We start from the raw sequence: 10,840 nt of genomic DNA, 5'->3' as shown, positions 1-10,840 counted from the left end.
TCGTCTCTGACCTTGTGCACTAGGCTTGTGGCCTTCTTCCAAGTGAATTCTATGCATACAAAAGTCAGGACTAATACCTTTGAGATCGTCGATGCTATACCCAATTGCCTTTTTATGAGTTCTCAAAACAGTCAACAAAGCAGATAGTTGACCTTCAGTTAGGTTAGCATTGACAATCACTGGGTTCATCTCACAGTCATCAAGAAATTCATATTTGAGATGAGAGGGAAGGGGTTTCAATTCAGGTTTCTTTACCTCAGTTACCTTAGGTGTGACACCCAAACTGTATACCTTCTGATGTGGGCATTCCTCTCCAGTTAGAAGCTTCTCAATTCGATGAACTTCTGGACTCCATGAACCCGTCGATCGGTGGATCGAAATCGGGCAATCTCCAGAGGATCCCTGTCAAAACACATAGGAAGACACTCATCAATAGTAAAATCAACAATATCTATACTATGACAAGTCTCTTCTATCATGGGGTTTTTCAATGCTTTTTCTAAGTTGAAAATAATCGTGTCATCCCCCACAGCTAAGGTCAATCTCCCTTGCCTAACATCTATGACCGCCCCCGCAGTATGTAAGAACGGTCTGCCCAAGATGATAGGGATTTGGTTGTCTTCAGCCATGTCCATGACAACAAAATCAACGGGGATGAAAAACTTCCCTATTCGAACGGGAACATCCTCTAACACCCCCAGAGGGTGTTTAACGATTCTATCGGCCATCTGCGGTGTCATATTAGTAATCACAACGGACCCATATTTAACTTTTTACAGATAGAATACGGCATAACACTGACACTAGCTCCCAAATCACAAAGAGCTTTACTAATAGAAAGATGACCAATTTGACAAGGGATAGAAAAACTTCCTGGATCCTTTAATTTCGGTGGTGAGTTAATTGGCAACATGGCACTGCACTTCTGAGTGTAAGCAATAGTTTCCACCGCGTCAAAGGATCTCTTCCTTGTCAAAATCTCCTTCATGAACTTTGCATAAGCCGGCACTTGAGTAATCAATTCAAGTAAAAGGGACACTTACCTCGTAGATTCTTCACGACCTCCATAAACTTACCGAATCGCTTATCCAAATTGGATTTTTCTTTGTCGGTGAGGAAAAGGTAGAGAAATAGTTATGGGCTCGGCTTGCTTCTCTTTAGAAATAACTTTTAACACCGTCTGCGACAATTTGGGATCCTCGATCGAGTCAGGGGTGACTCGATCGAGCTGGGTGGATCCTCGATCGAGTCGCCTGTGACTCGGTCGAGAACCTGGCGAGTTCGACTTTCTCGTCTTTTTTACTTTTATCGTCAGCTCGTGTTTCAACTTCGTCAGGCTCTTTCTCATCATCACTAAGCTCTAAATTACCCAATCCTTTGGGATGCATGTAAGGGACTTCATCAACGATAATGGGCGCTTCATTCTCAAGACTTTGCGGTCGGGATTCGTATAAGAAGTACCGCTCCTCAATTTGAATAACATTAGCTTGCTCATGAGCTTGCTTGCCTTGAGGAGGAAGACCCCCGGCCTGTTTTGATGGGTTTTGAAGTGCCATCTGAGCCACTTGATTATCTAGCATCTTGTTATGGGCAATCAACTCGAAACCGAGCCGTCATACGCCTGCTGCATTGACAAAGTTTGTTGCAAAAGATTGCGCAACTCTGCCATATCATTATTCGGAGCTTGTTGAGGAATTTGTTGAGGAGTTTGCTGAGGGGGCTGCTGATATTGATTGTTGAACTGTTGGCCTCCTTGATTTTGCCTTTGATATCCCCCTTGTTGCTGATTACCGCGATTGTTAGGAGGGATATAAGGATTCTTTTGCGGTTGTGACTGCTGCGGGTTTTGCACATTCTGGCTAGACCATTGAAGGAAAGGGTGTTCCTTCGTTCTTTCATTGTAGAAGTTGGAGAAAGGTGTACCTTGTGCACCTTGTCTGTAAGCCTGAAAGGCAGCAACCTGCTCAAATGTGCTCATACAATCAGCTGCACCATGACCATCTAAACCGCATCTAGCACAAGTCTCCTCTACTTGCTGACTCATAGCATGAACTCTCTCTTTACTACCCAATGATTGGGTAGTCTTCATCTCAGCAATCTGGGCAGAAATAGCCTCCAGCTGTGCCGCCAAAGCACTATCAACCCCAGTACCTCGCGTGCTTCCCCTAGGATTTCCATACCTCGCGGTATGGGTAGCAATCTGATCAATCAACTTCCACGCGTCACCATCTAGTGTGTTATCTTGAAACCTCCCATTAGCAGATGAATCCAAAAGGGCACGATGATCGTCAAACAACCCGTTATAAAACTGGTTGCAAAGGAACCACTTTGGGAAACCATGATGGGGAACTGATCGAACTAAACGCTTGAAGCGAGTCCAAGCTTCGTTCAAATCTTCAGTGGCCGCTTGCTTGAAACTAGTAATTTGATTCCTCAAAGCATTAGTCTTCTGAGGCGGGAAGTACCTCTTGTAGAAAGCAAGAGCCAAGGAATTCCAGTCTGTAACTCCTTCTGTATCCATATCCATATCTCTTAACCACTCAGCAGCTCCATCTTTCAGAGAGAAAGGAAAGAGCACCTGCTTAACTTGATCTTGTGTCACTCCAGCTGTTAATGGGATTGAACAGCAGTAAGTGACAAACTTTTCCATATGCGTTGCAGGGTCCTCAGCAGCTGTCCCTCCAAACATGTTTCGTTCCACCAAATTAATGTAAGATGGCCGAATCTCGAATGTTCCATTGGTAGAAGTGGGCAGCTTGAAACCTTGTGGAATAGAATCTAAGGTTGGCTCAGAGTGACTGGCTAGGGTAGACATGATGATAGTTTCAGGAACAGGAGTTTCAGGAATAGGAATATCAGAGATAGGAATTTCTTCCTCTTCCTCTTCGTAGGACCGATCGGCTGTCTCTGTAGGGCTCGCCGTTTCGACGTCAAGTATACTCAAGTCTTCTACTTGACTCACTTCTTGATTAAATTTCCGTCTATAGCGAAAAGTCTTCTCAGGTTCAGGATCAAAAGGAATAATCTCGGACCGATTAGACCTGGGCATAAACAGAACTAACAAGAAAGTGTGAGAACGGTCTCAAGGAACTGGGTTCCCTGAGACAAAAGACAAAATAAACACAAAAAGACTAAACAATTGTTGCCTCCCCGGCAACGGCGCCAAATTTGATGTGGCTAAAGTCGTATTACCAAATCAAAGTAAAACTATCTCAGGACTAACAAGAATAGCTAGTGATAAGACAGGTATCGAATCCACAGGGAGGCGGTGAAAGCTAAGTCTAAGAGTATTTAAATTGCCTAGAAGTAACCAATTTCGGGGGTTTTGTTTTGAGTTGATTCTAACAAACTAATTGCAATGTAATTAAATGATGAATAACAATAATATTAAAAGTCTAGGAATTAGGTTCACTAGGTCAATCAGTCGGGGATTATCAATCAATTACTAAATCTATCAAGTTGTTTAAGGTCATAAGATCGGTCGACTCCATTATGCCCTTTAGATCGATTCTAATATGCGGTCGCTATGATTAGATACTCTCTATTTGATTATCGCAGCCTATATCAATTCTAACCCGGTCGGCGATAGGATCGATTCGCTACACTAATTAATAACTCAGGCCTCAAGTGATTAACTAGAAGAATTACAACAATCAAACAACAACTTTAATGATATCAATAGCAATTAACTGACTTTCCCTTTTAATTAACCTAGATCCCCTTCATCCTAGATGAGGGGATTAGCTACTCATGACTATAATAACAACAACAAATATGATTAAAGATGAAGACATGATTGCAAGTATAAAACAATAATTGAAGAACATAAAACAATGATTAAATTAATGGGGAAAGATTAGTACCATACAAAAGGAAGATTAGGGTTCTTAAGAGAGTTTTCAAAGAATACTTAGCAAAATATAACGTAACTCAACAATAAAACACGAGTTTCTAATTTATAATAAAAGATAAGTGTTTTAGGAAATTCCGGAAAAAAGCCCGTCAGAGAGGATCCTCGATCGAGTCAGAGGTGACTCGATCGAGGATACTGCTCGATCGAGTCGTGATGACTCGATCGAGGAACTTCTTCACAGGTTCTTCTTCTCTTCTTTGACTTCTAGTCTTCATGATTCCTCGTTTCCCGTGCCATGCTTCGTGTATTCTACCGTGCCGTCTCCGCTAAGCTAATCTCAGCTTGATCACACTCATATTGAGTCATTTCGCATCAAAACACAAAATAGCGGCAGATTTCGACAATTCATTGAAATAAAGCATATAAATGATATAATAGGCACGAAACGGTATGAAATATGACGTAAAGGGAGCTATAAAAGTATATATGAAAGTGATACATCAGGCTCCAACAAACTCCCACTTGTCCGTACAAGTGTATGTGCGATAACCGATTCTCATATTAATTTAAAAATTTCTCCCACTCAATGTAAAACAATTTGCAGATCCTGATCCGCAAAGGTCGTATTTTACAATCGATCTGTATCAAGAGTGGTTTCCCCGACTAGAGAGTAACTCAACTGATAAAACGAATTCGTATTCGAGCATGGCCATGCATTTCGATTCTGACTCCTCGAGTGGCCCTGAGAAATATCGAGTACCTAATAAAGGCTGAATATTTCCTTCAACTCGACTCCTGCCGATCTAAGCACAGCATGAAATGACCCAGAAAAAATCTACTTGGCCCCCTGTTACGGATGACCGTGAGAAAGAAACCAAAGTCACCCAAAATCTGCCTTAGTCTCAAGAGACAGTCGATAGTCAAAAGAATCGACTCTTAGGATCACCATGGAGGTCCTATCCACGACCTGGCACCGAATGTTATAAAACATTTAGGACTCCATGTCGATGTCACAATTGTGTCCTACGAGATATCCGTATAACTCGCCTCTGTGATTGGTCAGTCAACTTTTTGACTTATGGCTAGTTGAACCCACCATCAACCAACGTCACAAAATAATTGCCAGAGTTATCAGCTCACGTGGGCAATTAAGGACCAAAAATATAATGTTTGTTCAGTTCACTTTGTGGTGTTCAAAATTGTCGTACAAATCCACATGAAAAACAAAATATATAAATATCAAAACGATGATGTCGTATAGAGTACAAAAGAGAATGAATCTAATGCATAAAAGAGTACTACAACTCAGGAACACGTTTAATTCCCATGGAACTAACATGCCTTTCATGCTTATCTTGTCGTAATGGTTTAGTGAGAGGATCTGCTATATTATCATCTGTAGCAATCTTTTTTATCACTACCTCCTTTTGCTCCACGTAATCTCGGATTAGATGAGCTTTCCGTTGTACATGTCTAGACTTGTTGCTAGACTTAGGCTCCTTAGCTTGGAAGATGGCACCTCTATTGTCGCAATAGATGGTGATCGGGTCATTCGAATTAGGCACTACAGATAGTCCTTGTAAGAATTGACGCATCCATATCGCTTTCTTTGCAGTTTCAGACGCGGCATAGTACTCGGACTCAGTCGTAGAATCTGCTGTAACACTTTGTTTGGAACTCTTCCAGCTGACTGCAGCGCCATTAAGAGTAAAAACGAATCCAGACTAAGATTTCGAGTCATCTCGATCCGTTTGGAAGCTAGCATCTGCGTAGAGAATCTTGCGCATAGCTTTTGTTCGCCTCCATAAGTCAATGCCCAATCTTTAGTCCTCCGTAGGTACTTAAGAATGTTCTTGACCACCATCCAATGTGATTCACCTGGATGCTATTGGAATCGACTCGTCATACTCAATGCATATGCCACGTCGGGACGTGTGCATATCATGGCATACATGATTGATCCTATAGCCGAAGCATAAGGAATCCGGTCATGCGCTCTTTCTCTTCCGGTGTCTCTGGTGCCTGAGACTTGCTCAAATGCACCCTGGAGCCATAGGAAGAAACCCCTTTTGGAGTTAGTCATGCTGAATCTCTCTAGTATCTTGTCTATATAAGACTCTGATCGAGAGATAACATCCGACGTGATCTATCTCAATAGATACGGATGCCCAAAATTCTTTGTGCCTCACCCAGATCTTTCATCTGGAAATGGTTCTTCAACCATACTTTTACCGAAGTTAAGAGAGGTATGTCATTCCCAATCAGGAGTATGTCATCGACATACAATATTAGGAAGACAATCTTGCTCCCACTCGACTTGATATATAGACATGGTTCCTCGACCGATCGAGTAAATCCATTTTCTTTTATCACTGGGTCGAAACGATGATTCCAACTCCTAGAAGCTTGCTTAAGTCCATAAATGGAACGCTTAAGCTTGCACACTTTCTTAGGATGTTCAGGATCGATGAAACTTTCGGGTTGTACCATGTACAACTCTTCCTCCAAATAACCGTTTAAGAAGGCGGTTTTCACATCCATCTGCCAAATTTCATAGTCATGAAAAGCGGCAATCGCTAAGAAAATCCGAATGGAACGCAGCATGACTACGGGTGCAAAAATTTCATCGTATTGCAAACCTGGCACTTGGGTGAAACCTTTAGCAACTAGTCGTGCTTTATAGATATCTTGTTGACCTTCCACAAAATGCTTTATCTTGTAAAGCCATTTGCATTGAAGGGGACGAACCTTAGCAGGTAAGTCAACAAGATCCCATACCTTGTTCTCATACATAGAGTCCATCTCGGATTGCATGGCCTCAAGCCATAGCTTTGAGTCGGAACTAGTCATGGCACCTTTATAGGTTGCGGGTTCACTACTCGTTAAGAGTAGAATGTCATCTATGTCATGTTCCTCGACCATACCAAATTACCAATGTATCTGTCCGGAGGAATAGAGACTCTTCCCGACCTCCTAGGTTCCTCAGGAATATTCACCGCAGCTGGGATTGAAGGAACTGGTTCCTCCAATGGTTGCTCGGCATTTGATTCTGGAATGTCCGACAGCTCGAAGGTTCTATTACTCTTCGCATTCTCGAGAAATTCCTTCTCTAAGAATGTCGCACTAGCCGCAACAAATACACGTTGTTCGGTTGGCGAATAGAAGTAATGACCAAGTGTTCCTTTAGGATAACCTATAAAGTATGTCTTGACCGATCGCGGGCCGAGCTTATCCTCGTGTCTCCACTTGACATAAGCCTCGCAGCCCCAAACCCGTATAAAGGACAAGTTAGGGACCGTTCCCTTCCATAGTTCATATGGAGTCTTGTCAACAGCTTTAGACGGACTTCGGTTAAGTATTAGAGCGGCTGACAGAAGAGCATAACCCCACAATGAGTCAGGCAACACGGTGTGACTCATCATGGATCGAACCATATCAAGTAGTGTTCGATTTCTCCGTTCGGACACACTATTCAATTGAGGTGTTCCAGGTGGAGTTAACTGTAAGGCAATCTCACAGTCCTTAAGGTGTTGATCAAACTCGTGAGAAAGATACTCGCCACCACGGTTTGATCGTAGTGTTTTAATCTTTCTGCCCAATTGGTTCTGTACCCGATTCTGGTATTCTTTGAATTTCTCAAAGGACTCACTTTTATGCTTCATCAAGTAGACATAGCCATATCTACTTAAATCGTCCGTGAAAGTGATGAAATACCTATAGCCTTCTCGTGCGGTGATTGACATAGGTCCACACACATCCGTATGTATGAGTCCTAATAGTTCAAAGAAACATTCCAACACCTTTGAAGGAAATTCGAGTCATCTTGCCAATGAGACTTGATTCACACGTGCCAAATGATTGAAAATCAAAGGCCGAGATAGCTCCATTCTGTATGAGCTGTTTAACGCGTTTCTCATTAATGTGTCCCATACGGCAATGCCATAGATACGTTTGATCTTTGTCACCAACCTTTAACTTCTTATTCATTACGTGCAATATTTCGGTGGTCTGATCTAAAACATAAATTCCGTTCATGGAGACTGCCTTGCCATAAATCATATCGTGTAATGAGAAAATGCAGCTCTTATTCTCTATTACAAATGAAAAACCAAGTTTGTCAAGTGCGTAAACCGAAATAATGTTTTTAGAAAGACTGGTACATAATAGCGATTATATAAAAATAACTCAAATCCGCTAGGAAGCGGATCACGTATGTTCCCCTCGAGACGGCAGCCACTCGTGCTCCATTCCCGACACGCAGGTCCACCTCACCCTTTACGAGGGGTTCGATGTTTCGGAGCCCCTGCACATGATTACACAGATGAGAACCACAACCAGTATCTAGTACCCAAGTTCCGTAACTTGCGTGGTTAATCTCAATCATATGAATAAAAGTAGAAGAGGAAGAAGACATACCAACAGGTTTAACGCGACCTGTTTTTATGTCCTCATGGTAAACAGGACATGTACGCCTCCAATGCCCAGTCTTGTGGCAATGATGGCATTCCATGTTATCGGTCTTGCTCTTTGTCGTGCATGATGAGGTGCTCGACTCACCAGGCCCACTCTTACCCGATCCCGACTTCTTAAACTTCGGTTTGCCTACCGCTAGGTCCGCCTCGAGCTTTACCCTTACCCTTGCCCTTGTTTGACACAACGAGAACATCCTGTTTCAAGCTCCCACTAAACTTCATATCCTTCTGGTGCCTCGTACGAGTAGGGAGTGTAGTTCATGAGGACTTTTCTTCAAATCATTCATATAGTAATTCGCTCTAAAGAGCGCAAAACCATCGTGGAGTGAATGAAGCATGCGGTCAATCACGATGTTCTCGCTGATTTTACAATCAAGCGCCTCCGATTTCGACATTCTCAATCATGCCGAGAATGTGTGGACTAACCGTTGGCCCTTCGGAGTTTCGCATCAAAGAAGCGAGTGGTATGCTCATAGGTCACGATTCTCGGTGCTTTCGAGAATTCCTTAGTGAGCGTGGTGAAAATCTTGTTTGCACCTTGGGCTATGAAGCGTTTCTGCAAATTGGATTCCATTGCAAAAATGAGTACGTTTTTAATCGCACCCGTTTCCATGACGAAATCGTTATACTTGGCGATCTCGTTAGCTCCAGCCGTGGGGCCTGGGTTTGACGGGATGGGCTCTGTCGGATATTTGAGCTTCCGTCGGCGGCGCAGATTCCGTAATGCCGCCTCCCGGTCCGCGGTTTGATCCATCATTCTTGATCGAGTAGACGATTCATCGATTCATGAAGATCCGAAGCCCGGACTCACGGTCCAATGTGGCACTTGGCATTGGGTCGTCGACGGCCACCATTTTGTTATTAGCGATTTAAGTGATCGTGATCTACACTGAAAAGAAAGGAAAAACAAAACGAAATAAGCAACTCATCGAGGTGATTTAAGTCTATTTAAAATTCATTTTAATCGTGTAGACTCATTGCACTTGCATAATTGATCTCCCTCAAGAATAATACAAGTGATCCCAAGACTCAATTTCCGTAAATTGATAAGCCAACTGTTTAGCTAGTTCTACCGTTAGAACTCTTGGTCGATAGATTTCCGTAAATCCTATCTATAGTCCACCATAATCACAGGATCGTACGAGTGACCATAGTGTTGAGATAAAATAGGTCAATCAGTTCCAACTTACCCGACGTAGAAGGGGTCATATTATGCCTACCGACGAAGAAGGGATTCATTGGAGTTTGACCTATAAAGACTATTCTCAATTTTTTTGTTTATACGAGGAAGATCCCATCAACTTAGTTTTAATTCATTTTAAGTGAACGAAAAACTAGCATTGCGTGAATGAATTAATTTAGGTGATGGCTTATTTAAAACATGTGATATCTGTATATCAAAGAAAACTAACGCGTGACCTCTATATGAGTCAGTTTTCATGCAATTATTAGGTAGTTTGGTTTTAGGCGGAATATGATGCAAACTATCGTTATGATGAAAACATAAATAAAATGCAATACGTAAATAAAAGTCCTAGTGTGGCCTATCCTAGTAAAAAGAACATAATACAACTTTGGAATCTACCGTTGGACCCGAGAAGCTTGTCTTGATGTTCCATCTTTGTGCATGCAGCGGGAGTGAGCATCCGATCTCCATCTTTGGTCTTCTCAAAATTACAATTTAAAAATTACAAAATATAAACCTATTTACATTCTAAATAAAAACTGTAATTACAAGGAAAAACCAAAACGGAGATACAAGATCTCAAAATACAACCAAGACCGTGTTCCATCATTACGTTAACACGTTCTACTAAGGCCACACTAAGTTACAACCGTTTGTAAAAATTAAATACGTAAAAAAAAATATTCATGGCATTCAAAAGTAACGATAAATAAATAAAAATGCATCAACTAAAATAAAATTTATTCGTGACATAATTCCGTAATTATGTTAAATTTATCCAAACCACCTTTTAACAATTAAAATCATGTGACAAAACCGCTTCTATCAACTTAATTTTAATTCATGATAATCCGTTACTTTAAATTGCTTTAAAATAACTAAATGGTACGTGAGTGAACCGTTTCACTATCAAGCGAATGCACAAAATCCGTATTATGCACATGATATGGCCGAAAAAAAAAACACGAATTTTTTTTTCTTCTTTCACGGCTGAACCGTGACAAACACATCAAAATTTTTTTTTTTTTTTTTTTTCAGCATCATTGCCGAGAGCTTCAACAGTCCCAAACAAAAACGATTTGATAAAACCAATTGCAAATTAAACCTAATCCGTATAGAAATGAATCTACAATTGATAAAACATAAACATATTGCAATAATAATCGTTTATAATGACAATATGCAAAATCAAATCGAAAACAAAACAAAACAATCAACCATCTGATCAGACGTAAGCCAAATGGCACGTTTTTCAAGGCTGTCACGGTTTTCTAAAAAAAACAAACAGCCGTGACAAAAAAAAACAGAAAACATGCCGCAAAAAAAAAA

Source organism: Silene latifolia, chromosome 8, assembly GCF_048544455.1.
Source record: "Silene latifolia isolate original U9 population chromosome 8, ASM4854445v1, whole genome shotgun sequence".
NCBI lineage: Eukaryota > Viridiplantae > Streptophyta > Magnoliopsida > Caryophyllales > Caryophyllaceae > Silene > Silene latifolia.
This window is presented reverse-complemented; position numbering follows the sequence as displayed.